General features: G+C 41.9%; 1 protein-coding gene across 5 annotated transcripts in view; it reads right to left on the bottom strand.

Moving 5' to 3' along the window:
* LOC309654658 (uncharacterized protein) overlaps positions 1 to 18429 on the bottom strand; it is a 135761-nt gene that overhangs the window by 52047 nt on the left and 65285 nt on the right. The window lies entirely within an intron of this gene.

Here is an 18429-nt window from a genome sequence, read left to right as displayed (position 1 = left end):
CTTGCTGCTGAACACCTATTTGTGCAACACAAGCCCTTGGCTCCCTACATCGTCTCTATGTAGGATTATAATGTCTCGGGAAAGGGGTGTAGCCTAGCTGGGATCTCCATATTAGCAGCCAAGCGTGCCCAGTGGAGCCCTCTCCTCAGATCTGGTATCCTGGGTGCGTTAGTACTTCTAATGGCTATGGAATTCACTCAGCTTGTCAACTGCCTGGCAGAAATTGGTTGCCAGGCCTTGGTTTTAGAGAGACGTGGCAGAGGGCTGTGGGTAGTGGTCTGAGAATCATGGGGGTGGGATGGAGTGAGGGCGAGTGCAGTGAGCAGCCACTCCTATATGCACTCTGCTTGCATGCTAGGGTATTTAACAGTCACACCCTGGGAAGATCTTAGGGATCATCTAGCACCTGATTCATTACATAGAAGCGAAAGCTGAGTCTCAAAGAGGCTGAATGATATACTGAAGGTTAAACAGCAAACTACTCGTGGGGAGGAGGGGTAGAAATTTACATGACTTTTGCTTTTGGAGGGGAATACTCTCAAAATGCCAGGCATTTGTCTAGATGCTTTGCATAATCTATCTTTTTTAACTTCACAAACGTGTATGGTAGAGAATCTCACCTTCTTATGGCCCTATTTTATAAAGAAGGATATGGGTTCTGAGAAGTAAGTTAAATTTGAATCCACATCTGTCCACAAAGCCCATGCCTTTTCCTCTGTGCACCTGATGCCCACCCCCTACTCAGCAGAATCCGTAACACTTTCCCCAGAAGCTAACCCAGGATCTGAAGACTGGGCTTCTGCTGTCCTGTAGAGGATGGTGAATGGGGGAGAATGGTTATGCTAGGGTTGTAAGTTGCACCTAAGAACATATTCATGCACAGAAATATTGATATAAATTGATGTTTAGGTTTGCACTGTGATGACTCGAACCACCATGTGTTGAATAACCTTTTCAACCCTGTTGTTTGGGTGTAAGGACATACTCTGAGTTCCTAGTAAATGATTTTCTTTAATGTGCCTACTGGGGATGTTATTAAAAGACGGATTTCATTTCAGTAGATCTGCGTGGGGTCAGAGATTCTGCATTTCTACAACCTCCCAGGTGATACTGATTGGACCAGGCCATGGACCATACTTCGAGTAGCAAAATTTTGGACCAAACTCAATTCATGAAGTGGAGACTCACTCTAGATCAAAAATAGCTAATTAAGTTGGAGGGGTTTGTTTGTTTGTTTGTTTAATGGGGCTGACCCCTAAGTCAGCCATGGTTTCCTAACCATTTGTTTGGAAAATCTTCCCATTTCCCATGCAGTAAACCACTGCTCACACCTAGTATTTCACCTTCTCCAAGACACATCCAGGCTCTGCCAAAAATTACCTTCTAAATCTCTACAAGGAAATGCCATTCCTGTGTTCTCAGGCACACACACGTGTACCAGCTGGCAGCAACTCTTCTGCTCTTTCCAACAAGCAAACCAAAGTTTAACAAGTTCCATCGTCAAAGTCTCTGGATGAGCAGTGCATCCCCTTCTGGAAGCTTCCCCATTCTCCGCCTTTCAGCCCTATCTCCTCAATGAACCCTTCAGTTGAACATTTCAAAGCAACCACCCTCCTTCCAATTTGTGTCTGCCTTACACATTCGGCCTATAAGATCCTTTTACCGAGTCATCTTTTTTTGTTTGCGTGTCTTGTCTTCTTAACCAAATCTTCAGCTCTTTGAAGGCAGAAGCTCCATCTAATGTCTCATTGCATCTTCCCACAAGGCTTAGTCCAATGTTTTGCTCTAATTATAGGATAAATAATTATCTCTTAATTTCCTGAAAGTTTTTTTTTCCTATTGTGTGAGAATAAAAGCTCCTATTGGGCCTGCAAAGAGAGTCTGTGAAGATCACAGAATGGAATCTTCAAATATTACTAAGTCAATAAATTAACTTCTTACCTATGGCAGTGATGGAATTGTATAAATTCATGCCAGAATTCACATCAATAGTGTACAAGAATCATATGAGATAATGCATGTGAAAACATTTGATAAAGTATAAAGCCCTCTGTAAATGTAAGGTATTACCTTGTTATTATTATTTAACACATATGTTTCTACCAGAAGTGAACCACGAGCTCACCAAGAAATGACAGACAGGCTTTAACTCTGCCCTAAACCCATTCCATCTGAAAAGGGACTTTTTTTTCATTCATTCATCCTTGAATTATAAGTCAATAAACTAAGACTCTCTCCTGGGCCAGGAAATGGAGGAAAGAGGAAAACATTAGGATGGATCTGCAAACCTAACGCTAGTATCACATGGCAGCTCCCATGTCCTGAAGCTCAGGGGTAGCCAGGTACAATTTAATACGACCCGGGGAGCTATTTCATGGGCTGCAAGAGGCAGTGAGAATGAATGTCATTCACAGTAGGACAGCATAATAGCATCCATGTGTTTGTCTGACTATACAGAGGCACTCCATATGCCCGACTCTTTCATCTTATTGAATAAGTCGTGTTACCTCTCACTTTCCTCCTGCCTGTCCAGACTTTCTTCCACCCCGCCCCTACTTTCCTTCTCACTACAGTTTCTTCATTATCAATGCCTTGGAGTGGTCCTGGACCCTGTATCCTAGGCACCATTCTCCTGGAACTTCAGCAGCTTCTTCCAGCTTCTCTCCCTTTGAAGACCCATGTATACTTCCAGATGTACTTCCTTTTTGGTTCCATCTGGCTGTTATGACAAACATTCCACCCTGGATTTACCAGTTCCCTTAAACTCAACACACCTTAAACAGAACCATATTTTCTGCCAGGCCTTCTCCACGCCTAGCATTTTCCATCTCAGAGAATGGTACCACCAGCCACCCAGAGAACTACAGTGACCGAGACAGGCCAACACCGATGGCCCTCCAAAGAAGCATTTGTTAAATATGGATCTGACATGTTTAGAGGAGTCTGTATGAGCTGCCTGTGGGAAGACAGAGCCCCACTGGAGGCTGTGCTCACTGCTCCCTCCTTTCCTAAGTAACTCAGCTCCGGCCTCACACCTTCAAGCTGCAGTTAAGCGGACCCACTCTCTTAGGATGACCAATTCATCCCAATTTACCCAGTAATTCCTTGATTTTATCATTGAAAACCCCATTCTTTGGAACCCCCTGTTCCTGAGCAAATCTGGACAGTTGGTTGCTCTCTCTCTCTCTCTCTCTGTCCTTAGAAGGCAGTTTAGAGACCATCTGTGGTTACTTGCTGCACTAGCTTCCTTGGGCTGCTGTAACAAAGTACCATCAACTGGGTGGCTTCTACAACAGAAATTTATTGTTTTATAGTTCTGGAGACTGGGAGTCCAAAGTCAAGATGCTGGCAGATTTGGTTCCTTCTGGGGGCTGTGAGAAAGAATCTGGTCCGTATCTCTCCCACAGCTTCTGGTGGTTTGCTGCAATCTTTGGAATTCTTCCGCTTGTAGAGACAACACCCTGATTCCTGCCTTCATCTTCACGTGGCTTTGTCCCTGTGCATGTGTCTGTGTCCAAATTTTCCCTTTATAGAAGGACACCACTCATACTGGAATAAAAGCCCACCCTACTCCAGTATGACCTCATCCTAACTTAACTAATTACATCTGAAATGACCCTATTTCCAAATTAGGTCACATTCTGAAGTACTGGGGATTAGGACTTCAACAAATGAATTTTAGGGGGACACAATTCAACCCACAATACTTGGTGTTGGTTACTTGGGACTCTCAACCTCCCAGGCCCACTTCAACTACCTCATGTAGTATATGGAGATCACGAACCATCAGCTACAGCCAGGAATCTCCCTAAGTAAAACTGGGCAATATCATTTTTACTACCTCATTTCATTTTCTGGGTTGTTTTACTGACCTTTCTAGATTGGATCCCAAGCAGCTGACAAGCCAGGCCCCAGGCTTTGCCCAGGAGTCTCCTAGACTCTCCTATTCACTCCTACCATTCTTTGATTTTATCCCTTAAATATCTCTCAAATCAATCTCTACCTCCAGTGTTTTAACTCAGGCTCTCATCACAACAATAGCCTAACACACTTTCCTCTTTTTTCTGTTTCAGGGGGCTCCCCCTTCTAGCTTTCCCTGCACCTTACTTTCTACAATGCACATTACCACACTTAAAAGCCCCCAATGGCTCTTCACAGAGCAGGTAGAGTTCGAATGCCTTTCCTTCACACCCAGGGGCCTATGTGACCTGACTCCTGCCTGACTTCTCAGCCTCATCCTCTGCTGCCTTGTCCTCACACACAGCAAATCCCAGTGACACTCAACTCTGTGGTTCACTAGATCGTGCTATTGTCTCTGGTTCCTGCCTTGGCACATGCTCTTCCCTCTACCCTTGACGCCCTTCTCCCCACTGCTGTTGTCTGTGCTCCTATTTATCCTTTAAACTCTGCTCAAGTATGACTTCTTCTGGGAAGCTTTCCCTGATCCTGCAGAATGATATATGCTGTTCCCACAGAACTTCTCACTGCACTTACCACAAATCAGTACACTTTTTATCTGTCTCTTCCTCTTGGTCAGAGGACAAGAAGTTCATGAACCATCTAAAACTGTATCAAAAATGCACTTTGTACCTCATCTCCCCTCACTATTAGATGTGAACCTTAGGGCAAATTATTTAAGCATTTTAAGCCAAGAGGTTCTCCACTGAAATATATAGATAATGAAAGTATCCACTCATGACGTTGGGATTAGTCCTAAATGAGATAATGTAGAGAGCTTGATACATTGCCTGGTATATGGCACTGATTCTCAAAATCTGTCGCTGTTGTTATCATGTCGTTCTTGTTGTGGTTGATTTCAGTAACACAGCAGTCTCAGATGAGGCATGTGGACTCCAGACTTGCACTGCCTGGGAGTAAATTCTGGTTCTCACCACTTATTAGCCATGTGTCCTCGTGCTTGCGTCTCTATTTTATCATCTGTATGTGCAGATAATAATAACTACTTCATAGATATTTGAAGATAAAATATGCTACTTTTGAAGCATTTGGAACAGAACCTGGCATGTAGTAAGTGCTCAATAAATAATAGCCTCTAATATAATGGGCTTTTATCAGATTCCCAAAGGGTTCCACGACTGCAGAAGAGATGGAGAATCAATTTTCTAGCCTGTGAACACCTTGAGGGAGGCACTGTGTATTAATCTTTGTATTCCAACCATATACTACAGCACTGGGCACACAGTAGATGCTCGATAATTTTTTCAATGAATGGACGAATTGTAAATTGAGCAATAAATGCCAAGTTAAATAACGTCACTTTTCAAGATGTCACAGACAGAGCAACCTCATCTCTTGAGAACACGGCTGAGAATCAGGAAATGGGAAAAGTATACGTTCCAAAAACGGTGCATAAAAGCTCACATAGTTTATTCAGAGGAATCATAAAACGTTAGAGCTGGACTGGACTTTAGCAATGATCTATGACAGCTCCCTCATTTTGTAGATGAGGAAAATGAGCTGACTCGCAGATCTGATTTCCTCTCCCTTTATATATAATTCTAAGGTTCGTTATCTGGCTTCCTGGCCAAGGCACATTAAGGAGAGCAAATTTGGAGAGGAAAAGGGAGTGGGAGCTACGTATATCCACGATAAGTATCAAGAAGTGAAAGCTGGGCTGGGGACAGGGAAGCTATATAAAAAGCAGAAAGAAAGACTGAAAAATCACCACAGCCTGCAACACTGGCTGGCGGGTAAAAGTGCTCCCTTCTCAACAGACACTCAGGACCTTGACTGTGAGCCAGTCCCAACCATGGAGAAGACTGCCTGATGCTTCGCAAAAGCACGGATTGCAAGAAATTTAACGTTCTTTAGTTCGCAATCATTTCTATTGAGAGTCCCTGTCCCACTGAGTGGTTTACAAATTCAAACCTCAAGGTTTCATAGCACCTCTCCACTCCTAGCCTCCATAACTCTGAGGTTATGTCAAAGGTTCCAAGAGACGCCAATAATGTTGAAACACTGGTGAGCTGGGCACTGGGTCCCTGAGTCACCTGCACACACAGGTGAGCTCGCTGTTGCCCTCAGCACTCCTATTCCTCACCCAGCCTTGGCTCACTGCGGCTTCTCATCCACTCCTGGAGAGTAAAGATCTTCCTGCAAAGCTCTGCCTGGCTCTTCTTCCTGGAGTCACCACTCAGGAAGTCCTGTCTAGGCTCTAGGGGTCTGCATCTCTGTCTCTCTACCTCTCCCCTCTCCTGCCACTCCCCCCATTCTCCCCACCCCCTCCCCTTCTCTGTGGTTCTCCCTTCCCCTCCTTCTGCCCCCGGGTGCATTTATTTTTAGTCTGGAGGATTATCCTTCTTCATGCATGTTTCCACACCCCAAGTCCTCTTTCTTTCACCCCCTCTGCGAATCCACTAAATTGTTCTAAGAACCTGGGCCTTTGAAACATAAAAGCCAGATAGATGTACAGTCTGCTTCTGCCTTCTGCCCCATCATATTCCTTCTCTGAGACAATGAACCAAAGAAAGCTGACCCCGCTTGGATGGGGGAAAGGAAAAAAAGAGAAAGGCAGAGAGGGAAAAACATAGTGAATATCTCAGAATGTTATCCCATCACGTATGTAATATGTTCCAGAAATACTGCTGCCCAAATGATATTCTAAACAGAGTTAACAGCCATGAAGAAGAACGAAATTTTGCCGTTTGCAGCAACGTGGATGGACTTGGATGGCATTATGCTTAGTGAAATAAGTCAGACAGAGAAAGACAAATACTGTATGATCTCACTTATATGAGAAATCTTAAAAATACAACAAACTAGTGAATATAACGAAAAAGAAGCAGACTCACAGATATAGAGAACAAAACAGTGGTTACCAGTAGGGAGAGGGAAGCGGGGAGGGATGAGGAAGGGGTAGGGGCTTAAGAGGTACAAACTATTAGGTATAAAATAAGCTACAAAGATATATTGTACCACATGGGGAATATAGCCAATATTTTATAATAACTATAAATGGAGTATAACCTTTAAAAAATTGTGACTCACTCTACTGTACACCTGTAACATATAATATTATACAGCAACTATACCTCAGTTTAAAAAGGGGAGGATTTTAAAAAGAAAAACAAAACAAACCAAAAAAGAGAGTTGATTTTCAGTTATCCAGAGAATTCATAGCTGTTCAATAGCTCATTACCCTGCATGCTAAGTAAATAAATGTCTTGTTACTGGATGCCCATAATAGCATTGAGCAGCATTTCCTAAAACTTTTTGGAAAGATCTGGCTGATATTTTGTACTGATGACCAGTTCAAGGTGAAGAAAGGCAGAACTTTTCCATGACGTGTGTGCTGAGGACAGAGATGGGATTGGGTAAGTCACTGCTTACAGGGAGGGAACAAACCAGCAACAACTCCTAGAGCAGGGAGCCTTTATTTTCACCCTCAGCCTGAAGGGTTTTGTAGCCCAAGGCTGAACCTGCCAAAGCTGTCAGGTCCACTGTTCAGTGAGTGACACAGGGAATGCTGAGCACAGAGCTCCAGGGTCAGTGCCTGGGCCCCTGGCTTCATGCTGCCCTCTCCCCACCCAGGATGATACCTATTTAGATCTTCAAAGCCATTAAGCACACACCCATTTGGATGCACAAGAAATCAAGAGAGAAGGAATTATTTGAGACGTTGGTGTCCCTGGCATTATTTCCAAACAGAACAAGCAGTTCCTTGAATTACATCATCTTCCCTTTGTACAGGGAGGAAAAGGCTCAAGCTAGACAAGAAATGGCAGAATTGTTTTCTGAAAAATTGGAAGGCACAGAAACTATGTAATAATAGGTCAAGAAAGGTGCTAAAATACTCTGGCTGCTAAAACAGTGAGCTCATCAGAAAGGCACGGATTCAGGAATTTCCTGACTCACATTCTGTATACTTGTAAAGTAGTTTCAGTTCGAGAAAGAGTGTTTGGACATCTCAGAAGTGTTATCATTTTGCTAGACGCTACTGGGATCTTAAAATGTAAAATTAAAACTTTTTCATTTATCATAGAAGACTCTTTACAATATAGCCACTGTCTAAGGACCTTCGAACCACATCTCCAGGTGTCCCTCTGTATAGCCTACATTCCAGGCTTAGAAGTATTTTTGCAGTTCTTTTTTTCTTTTTTTTTTTGGCTTCGTTGGGTTTTCGTTGCTGCCTGAGGGCTTTCTCTAGTTGCGGGGAGCAGGGGCTGCTCTTCCTTGAAATGCGCGGGCTTCTTTTTGCGGTGGCTTCTCTTGTTGCAGAGCATGGGCTCTAGCGCGCGTGGGCTTCAGTAGTTGTGGTGCACAGGCTTAGTTGCTCCACAGCATGTGGGATCTTCCCAGACCAGGGATCGAACTTGTGTCCCCTGCATTGGCAGGCAGATTCTTAACCACTGCACCACCAGGGAAGTCCTGTATTTTTGCAGTTCTTAATCTAATCATTTTTGTTTTCACCGTTTTATGTCCTGCTGTTTCTACTCACTCTCCAGTCCACTGGACAAATGTCTATTTCTCCTCCAAGACACAGATCAAGTGTTAGCATCATTGCGAAGCCTTTGCAAAACAGCTCCCACCTCCCAGAGATTTGGTTCCTCTGGCCTCAGGGTTCCCATTTCATCTTAGAGAGATGTCTGCAGTAGTTAGCATAGCAGAATTAAAAAGGAAAATGGACTTGGAGCTCCTGTTCTTGCATTTAGCTGTATAATCTTCAGAGAGTTACCTAACCTCTCTCTATGCTTCAGTTGCCTCATCTTTAAATTGTGAATAATGGCTCCTTCACATGAAGTTTAAATGATATAAGAATGGGTTTTGCACAGTGCCTATTACACATGGGTGTTCCACCGAAATATTACTTACTATATTACAATTAGTGGCTTTCTACTTTTCATCTGTGCAAGTCTCAGTTTCCAGGGCTGCCATATTTGTTTTGTATTCTTAATTCACAGTGCCTGACACACAGTAGACACTCGATAAACAGCTTTAATGAAACCATTAATTAGCTAATTAATCGATGGAGAGATGAATGGGCTCTGTTTCTAAGGGGCCATAATCCCTAGAAGATGAGGCAGGAATAAGTAATCAGCATGCTGAGACAGTAGGTCCTGAATGCCAATAGGACTGGGTTCAGCACATGGGCTGTGGGAGCCCAGAGTCATGAAATGCAAGACAAGCTATGGAGCTCAGAGACGGCACCTGAGGAGGTCCCAATGGCACCCGAAGAAAGGACACGATTTTAAGAAGTACACAAGCAGGTAAAGCCTTCTAGGCCCACTATACAGGAGGGCTCAGAGCTCTCTCAGGATGAGGGAGACCAGAGCATATTTGAAGGCTTTGGAAGGAAAGATGTACTGGGGAGGAGGATTTGAAGATCTTGGCAATAAGCTGTGAATGGAGGAGAGCAAAACCTGAAAGAAAAGAACATCTTAGAAAGAGGTTGGGGGGAGGGACTTCCCTGGTGGCGCAGTGGTTAAGAATCCACCTGCCAATGCAGGGGACACAGGTTTCAATCCCTGGTCTGGGAAGTCCAGGAAGATCCCACATGCCGTGGAACAACTAAGCCTGTGTGCCACAACTACTAAGCCTGCACTCTACAGCCCACTCACTGCAATTATTGAGCCCATGTGCCACAACTACTGAAGCCCGCACACTCTACGGCCCACGTGCTGCAACTACTGAGCCCACATGATGCAACTACTGAAGCCTAGAGCCTGTGCTCCGTAACAAAAGAAGCCACCGCAGTGAGAAGCCCACGCGCCACAACGAAGTGTAGCCCCTGCTTGCCTCAACTAGAGAAAGCCCATGCGCAGCAACAAAGACCCAATGCAGCCAAAAGAATAAATAAATAAATAAAAATTAAAAAACAACAACAACAACAAAAAAGAAAGAGGTGGGGCCAAGAACACAGTAGGGGGGCCTGCCTCCTGTGATAGGTAAATGCTATTTTCTGAGTCTGAAATAAGGGGGCAAGAATGGCTTTGGAGACCCCAAAAAACATAATATGCACAACTGAATACTAAGTGTTATGGACTGAATGTGCCTCCCCAAAATTCATATGTTGAAGCTCTAACCCCCAAAGAGATGGTATTTGGAAACAAGGTCTTTGGGAGGTAATTACGATTAGATGAGGTCATGAGGGTGGGGCCCTGGTCTGATAGGATTAGTGCCCTTCTAAGAAGAGATTACAGAGAGCTTGCCCTCTCTCCCTATGCATGCACAAAAACTAGGTCATGTGAGCACACAGTGAGAAGATGGCCATCTGCAAGCCAGAAAAAGAGTCCTCACCAGAATCCAACTATGCCGAGACTCTTACCTCAGACTTCTCACCTCCAGATCTGTGAGGAAATTAATTTCTATTGTTTAAACAAACAAACAAACAAAAAACATAATATAAAAGGAGAAAATGTGGACTTTCTCAGTGATGTAGGAAGCAAAATTGTCTCCTGAGAGAGAGGGGATGGGAATATAAAGATGTGATCCAGCAAAGTGGTCAAGAAAAAGACTCTAGACCACCCATTGTCAAATTCTGGCACCATCATTGACCCCCTGGATGGTCCTGGGAAAGTTCCTTAAACTCCATGTGCCTCAGTTTTCTCATCCATAAAATGGGAAATATAATAATACCTACCTCTTTTATAGAGTTACTAGGAGTATTCAGTGACTTAATAATTGTTAAACACTTATAGAATAGCCCCAAATAGAATAAGTACTATAGTAGTATTTGCTGTTATTATTGTTTTTATTATTGTTATTGTTAATGTTGTTGTTATTATTATTATTATCAGAGGAGGAGGAACTTTGTGGATTTTCGAACACGTTTGGACCAGCCATTACGGGAAGCGGTCAGGAAAATCAACAGGATATTGATATTGTGTAGCACATGAGTTGCAGTGGGCGTAGCCAGTGTGGTCCTGTGTCCTTCTTCAGCAAGCAGGGAATAGAAGCAAGGAGCAGAGAAAGTAGGAATTTGTCCCTGGAGGTGGGAGGCAAAGCAAAGTGACAGAATAGAAAGTTAAGATGACAAGATTCTAGATTAGTGATGAGGACAAGATTAAAGATGTCAAACATGGAGGCCCAGCCAGGCAAGGAATCAAGGGAAGCTAGGCAGGGGCTAATGGACAAATTATGGGCCCAGAGAGTAATCTTTAACCACTTATTAAGGCTAGAGTTAATGGCTTTCAAGCTATAGTATAAGTCATTCTCTACTGAGTGTCTATTAAATTTGGCAGTGAGAACCAAAAGGTTATTTGGCCTGCAGTAGGTGTGAGATATTCTGAGTAAAAGAACATCTCTAGAAATATGACATAGTTATTCCAGACTTCCTTCTCATCTGTGCTCTGTCCCCTCCTTCTCAGCATTACCCTGGACACAGATAAACACTGAAAGAAAGACAAGAGCATTCAGGGGAGTGGAAAACCCAGAAATGCAGAAGGACAAATTCAGTCCCTGAGGGGGTAGAGAGAGGAGCCAATCAGGAGCCTCTGTTGGGAGGGAGGGGACATCAGGTTGGAGGTTTCACTGTCACCTCAGTTCCATTCGGCTGTTTTTTTTAATGTCAATTTCTTACATGAAAATAGTATTTTCTTATCATTTTATTTTGCATTTCTTTGATTGCTAGTGAAATTGAATGTTTATTCATATGTGCATTATCTTCATTTTTTAATCAATTTTCAAACGGAGGTCTTAGAGATCTTTATATTGATTTGGAAAAGCTCTTTATACATTTATGATATCAGTCTCTTGCCATATTTATTGCAAGTTCCCCCAATTTGAAATTTATCATTAATAGTGTTTATAATCTATTCTGACAAACTGAATTCTTAAATTATTATGTAATCAAATCTACTTTTTTTCCTTCATATTTTCTTCCATTGCTTTAGAGAGGCCATTCTGGACTGGAATAAGTAAACATTTATTTATGTCCTTCTTGCATTTTAAGGATTTGTGTTTTTTTCTTTTTACATTTAAGTATTACACTAAAGTGGGAATTATTTTGGTTTTTGGTTTATGGAGTTACTAGGGGAGAATTATATTATTTTCCAAATATCTAAATAATTCTGAATAATCTTTTTTTTTTTTTTTTGTCTTGTGTATATGACACTACCTTTTAACTAAAGACTTCAAGAAACAAGATATTTTTGAGATACCTTCAAAAGACCTAACATGCAATTTCAGGTTCTGAAATTGTGGTGGGTGAAATAGTGGTGGGTTAGATTTCATGTTTTGAAGGGTATGGAAGGAAGGGTCAGGGAAAATTTCTCAGCGTCTCTGAGATCATCCCAAGGAAGCTCTAAATAAGGTTCCTGAGGTTGGACAATCACTTCATCATTATTGTATTTAAGATCAAGCATCATGAAGGAGAATGAGACATGAGTTGTGATATCTTAAAGTAAAAACTCTATAGCGAGGGTCTAGAGGATGCCGGTTTGGTTCAGGAAAGCACGTGTGGATCCTGAATAAATACATAATAAACAGACAAATATATCCTGCGTCCATAAGAGTGTAAGTTCTCCAAAGACAGAAATTTCCTCTTCTATTTCCACCCTCCAGCTCCTCTCACCTAGTCCTCTATCCCCCCGGTTTGCCCTCTTGACTAGTGGAGGGATCAGGAAACTGGTAACCAAACCTGAACACTACTCCTTGGCTCCAGACCCAACTGCCTCAATCCCTTGTCTCAATTCCTTACACTTTCTTTGTTCCTTTGAGTCCAGTTCCTGATACCCTCCCTCCATCTGGAAGAAGGAGGTGCATTTACGAGTGTTTCTCTTTCTAGGAATAGCCTCCAAGGCTCAGATGAGAGAGTGGGCAGAGGAAAGAACAGCTAAGCCCATGGGTCGAGTAGCCAGGGTGTGGCTGAAAGGATGAAAGCCCAGCTCTGAGCTCATCGGGGCAAGATGGCCACTGCTGGTCTTGTGGCTGCCAGCAGAGAACAAAGCAGAGGGAAAGCTGGCTTCTTCCCAGTCATTTTCCTGGGTGGCAGTTGTGATTTCTCAGAGCTGAAAGTATGTCAGACATCAATGCTCTGAGGTAGCTATTGAAAGCATTGCCTTTCACAGTGATGTGACTAAGTTTGGGGTGTGATAGAAAGGTTTGGGGTGGGTGGAAGGAAGGGAAAAAGAGTGACCCAAAGCCAGAGCTGGACTCCTGAAGCTGAAGTCCTTACTTGCTGCCTAGGAGGGAGCCCGTGTGTGCAGAAGCTTAGCTGCCTCTCCAGGCCAGGGGCCTGCCCTGCCCTGCCTCACCCACACAGAGTAATCGGTACTCACTCTCTCAGGGAAACAGAGAACAGGCACGTCTGACCAGAGTTGCCATCCAGACCAGGATCAGCAAAGAAGGGTGGGAGACAGAGCCCGACATCGCGTTCTGTCACAGGCCAGAAGATTCTGAAGACGGAGGCTGGGTGTGCATGATGGATGCATCACAGACAGAAGAGCACCTCTTCCAGCGCCTGTGCAGGGTTTTCACCTGTGCTTTCAGGTGCACTTTATTTCCCAGCTTCAGCATGTGCTTCTCCTTGGAGAGATATCACACTCCTACTTGGGTGGAGAACAGGACTGAAATGAGGCCAGCCAAGAAGCCATAAGAAATGTCCTCCCCTCCATCCTTTCTTATTTGGCAGCTTGAAAGCTGGACTGCAACTGAGGGCAGAGTTCCCATGGCAACAGGGCCAGTCCAACAGAAGGGGCAGGCTCCAGAGCTTTGGAGTACATTTGGGAGAGAATCAGAAAGACTTCCATTGATCCTATCCAGGTTTTTTTAAGTTATGTTTCTCTTCAGTTAAGCCAATGGAAGCCCCTGAATGGCCTTCTATATTCACTATGACCATCCTGAAAATTTTAGAATTAGTTCATCACATAAAAAGAACTTTTAAAAAACATTTTACTTGTGTGAGACTCTCTGTATAATATACAAAAATATATAAGATTCAAACTCTAAATTCAAGGAGCTTTTGTAGCAGAGGAGCCAGGATGTCAAGTTTTAAAGAGCTGAATATAAGTTCTAAATGATGATGGAAGACAGCAATAGAAAAATAGTAATAAAGCAGCAAATGATTAATTGTCAACGCATAGTAGAAACAACAATCTACTGAGGGATTCATGTTAGGGAAGTTTTGGAAGGCTTTACAAAGTCTGCAGGATTTGAGCTGAGCTCAAGACGGGTAGGACCTGCCTGGCTAGAAAGAATGGAAGAGAAGGGGCAGTCCAGGAGAAAGCTAAAGCATAGAGCAGAAAGCAGAAGCTGTGGTCAGGGAACAATGAATAAACACCTCTGGCTGAAGTCTGGGGTCCAAGTAGGGCGTATGTGGGAGATGAGTTTATTGTAATAGCTCCATTCTGAAGGGATAGATGCAGAATGAAACACATTTGATAGCAGGAAGGGGTGTGAGCATGGAAACTAGAGTGAGGGTTATCAGGACCATTAGGGAGAAGCATATGGGCACTGAGTCCCCAAGGGATGGGGGACCAAACGAGTCAGTGAGCACTGAAGATAAACTTGTGCAATTTTGTAGCTTTGCTGCAGACCACTCCTGGGGATGAGAATCCAGTAACTCATTCATTCCAGAGCAAGCTGATCAGCATGTAGGAAGGCATTGCTTGACTGTCTTGGAAGCCTAATTGGTTCTTAGTGAAGCCTAAATGCTGCCTTTAACGATACTACAAACACAAAACATGTGACTTGTCTACAAAGAAGCACAGAAAATATCCTGGTTGGTAATAAGGTCATATGTAAGAAGGCATGTGCACATACATGTTCCATGGATGCAGGAGCAATCTCAACTTCCAAATGTATGTGCATACGTAATATTGAACTCCAACAGCAACTTAAAACCACTGTTTGTTGGTTAAGCACCTTCATACATTGTTTTCAGAAGCTGTTTCAAGCATCTGAAAATGCATGAATCCACAGAAGTTTCAAAACTCAAAGCACTTTTTTTCTCCAGTGAGAGACTGTGGTATGCCTGAGCCTGCTTTGTCTCCTTACCAACAGTAGAAAGGAATCTCAAGGTGAATCCTGTCCATCTTTCATGGCCACGAAAACTTCTCCCATGCTCTGGCCCACACTGATCTTTCCAGTTTTCCATATATTTGGATACTCAATGATATCTAGTTTTTGCTGATCTCTGCCTCTAATGTGTATGACTTTTCTGTAAGGATCTTGTCACCTGTAGTATCAGCATCACTTAGCGGGTGTTAGAAATGCAGAATGTCTTCCTTGGAAAGGTCTTTGTGTACTTTTGCCCAAGATTCATTTCCTCTTCCTGCTCCAGTGCTCTAGTGCTCTGATCTGCCCACCGCAGTGTTCCAATCTTAACTCTCCTCCATGCCCATGGACGCTCCAGTTCCTAAGCTATGCCCCATATTCCCCTCTGGCTTTCAATGGCCCTGTTCCCCTGACCAAACCCCAAATGACCACATTTTCATGGTGCTCCTGGTTGGTAGTGGACTTGAATCCTCTTGATTCCAAGTGTTCTGATGGTTTACCAAGTCTGGATTTCTGTAGGTAACCTAATTAACAGAGGTTGTGTGTTTTTCCTCCTCAAAGACCTGGATATCTAATTAATGACAACTCCAAACAGAGAAGTAATTTCACTAAACAAGTGCTATAATGCTAAATTAAAAGAAAAGCAGAATCCCAGGCTTCACCCCAGACAAACTGAATCAGAAATTGTCATTTAACAAGACCCTGGGAGATCTGTGTGCACATTAATGTTTGAGAGGCATTTCTCTAGGAGACAGGGACCGTATTCTGTATTTCATCTGTATTCCCATCCCTCCATAATTACATGGAATCATGGCAGCCATAAAATAGATTGAACATATTCTTATTGAAATTAGTTGAAATGGTCCTCAATGGCCAACCACTCTTAACAAAGGAAAAGGTGCCCTCACCATTTTATCTGATTCAAACAACCACCCATGGAGACAGGCAAAACAATTTTTCATTCCATTTTATAAATAAGGAAATGGAGGCTAAGAAGGCCTTCAGAATTTCTTAAGGTCAAACAACTGAAATTTAGGAAATACCAAGGACTTTCAAAGGAAATTGTGTAAAGTTTAATCTTAATTTCAAACTTTTAATCTCCTTTGCATGATACTCACACTCAAAAGAATGTTGAAGGGCTTCCTTGGTGGCGCAGTGGTTGAGAATCTGCCTGCCAATGCAGGGGACACAGGTTCGAGCCCTGGTCTGGGAAGATCCCACATGCCGCGGAGCGACTAGGCCCGTGAGCCACAATTGCTGAGCCTGCGCGTCTGGACCCTGTGCTCCGCAACAAGAGAGGCCACGACAGTGAGAGGCCCGCACACCGCGATGAAGAGTGGCCCCCACTTGCCACAACTAGAGAAAGTCCTCGCACAGAAACGAAGACCCAACACAGCCATAAATAAATTAATTAATTAATTAAAAAAAAAAAAAAGAATGTTAAAGAGATGAGATGGTGTGGAATCTCCTAATACACCTTTAGTAGACAAACTCCTGGGCCCTGGACTATAGGCACCAACACTCATGGCGTATCCAAATTATTTTTGGTCAAGCATGGACTAGAAAGACTTATAAACTTTGTTGGTGTTTCTAACTGCCTTGCCCCAAAATAACCTTACCTAAAAAGTAAAACATCTTTTATTCAAGACATTGTTTAGGAAGGAAAAGGAAAACCTAATATTTTTCTCATTTTTTTTTCCAGGATGAATGGAGACTATTTTCAAAACAAGGATGTCTTTTTTTTAACCTACTTTTTAAAACAAAACACTAGAAATGCTGGCGATATTTGAGAAAAATACAATAAAATTTCCCAAAATGTTGATAATAATTTTTTAGAAAAAATAAACGTAACAATGAAATATATTCTTTTAGACCCATTACAAATAGCTAGAGAAAAAATAAAAAAAGATTATATTACAACTGAAACCATTAAATGCATCTTTATTTAATTCAAGATGTAAACGATTTAATTATTCAAATAAAAATTAAAACTCACAGTGGGAGAAATAAAAGATGAGGGGAATAATTGGAGATATATATACTGTTCCTTACTGGAAAGACCAAATACAGGAGTAATGACAATTAAGTCCTAAGCAAATATTTATAGATTTTATGTAAAACTAAGATCCCAAATGAATACTTTATTAACTCTGACAAACTCACAGTGTAATTCATCTAGAAGAATAAACTATCAAGAATATTGAAGTGTTCTTTTAAAAAGAATAATTACAATGGCTTGCTATACCAGATTTTAAAACATGATTTATAGCAACTATTATCAAAACAATCAGTTATTGGCTTAAAAATAAGAAAAGTTAACCAGTGTTTAGAATCTCAGAACAGCGATTCTAAACTAAGTACTTAATATCCAAATAACCACAGCAACAGCCATACTACACTAATGACTTATATTGAATTTATTGTCAACTAAGACTTCAAATCTTCTGCACATATTGTATTATCTACCCAAGTTTTTTCTCGTTCTCTATTTTGTTAAAGAATAACTTTCAGAATAAGGTAAAATCATGATTCTCATATAAATATAAAATGAACACACATTAAAGATTTTATTTAACTCATTATCTAATGAGGGAACCAAGCAGATGTCACTTTTCATTCAAAGGAGAATCCAAAGAACAGACACATTTATAGATTGGGAATATTGAAATAAAAAAATTTGCAAATAGATACAAAACTGGCAAATCTACAGTGTCAACTGAAATTCTACTAGACAAAATTTATTTGTAAGTCTATAGACAAGAATTATTTCAAACTGCTATAGGTTATCCACAATTCACATAACTAAAATAGCTCAAAGGCAATGAAAGATGCAGAATCTCCACAGAATCAGAATTCCATAATTCTGAATAGTGTGTCCTAAATAATGCACAGTTTGCCATTGAAGCACGATTTTTTTCTCTACCATCTGCACAGTTGTTTCTTTTTTGTACCCAGCTTAAGCATTTTGCATTTATGTTTATTAGATCCCGTATTGATAGATTCAGCCAATCATAATCCCCATCCCTCCAAGCTTTATGTGTGGGCGTCTTTGATCAGCATGTTATCAATACTATTGTCCAAGCCATTGATTTTTTTGTAAACAAGTTGAACATAACATAAAATCAAAGCACAGATATCTCAACCATAGAGATGAGAAATTTTTCTTTAAACTGAAAAAGTAGAGGTGATTATCTGAGATAATGTAGAGAAGCATCATCTTTTCAAACAGCAAAAACAGATAACAAACACAGAACAGAAAGAAGCAGGCTGAGTAAAATAAATGTGCTCTTTCATTTATGTAACAAATGCTTTTTTTGAGGACGACTGGGTGCTAGGCACTGTGCTAGGTGCTGAGGGCACTACAACAAATGAAGACAAACCCCTGTATCATGGAGATTACAGTCTGGGGTGGAGTGGGGGAAACAGACATTAAACAAACAATTTATACTTTGGAATAATGGTAAGTGCTGTGTT

The sequence above is a fragment of the Balaenoptera physalus genome (assembly GCF_965194825.1).
Source record: "Balaenoptera physalus genome assembly, chromosome: 2".
NCBI lineage: Eukaryota > Metazoa > Chordata > Mammalia > Artiodactyla > Balaenopteridae > Balaenoptera > Balaenoptera physalus.
This window is presented reverse-complemented; position numbering and strand designations above follow the sequence as displayed.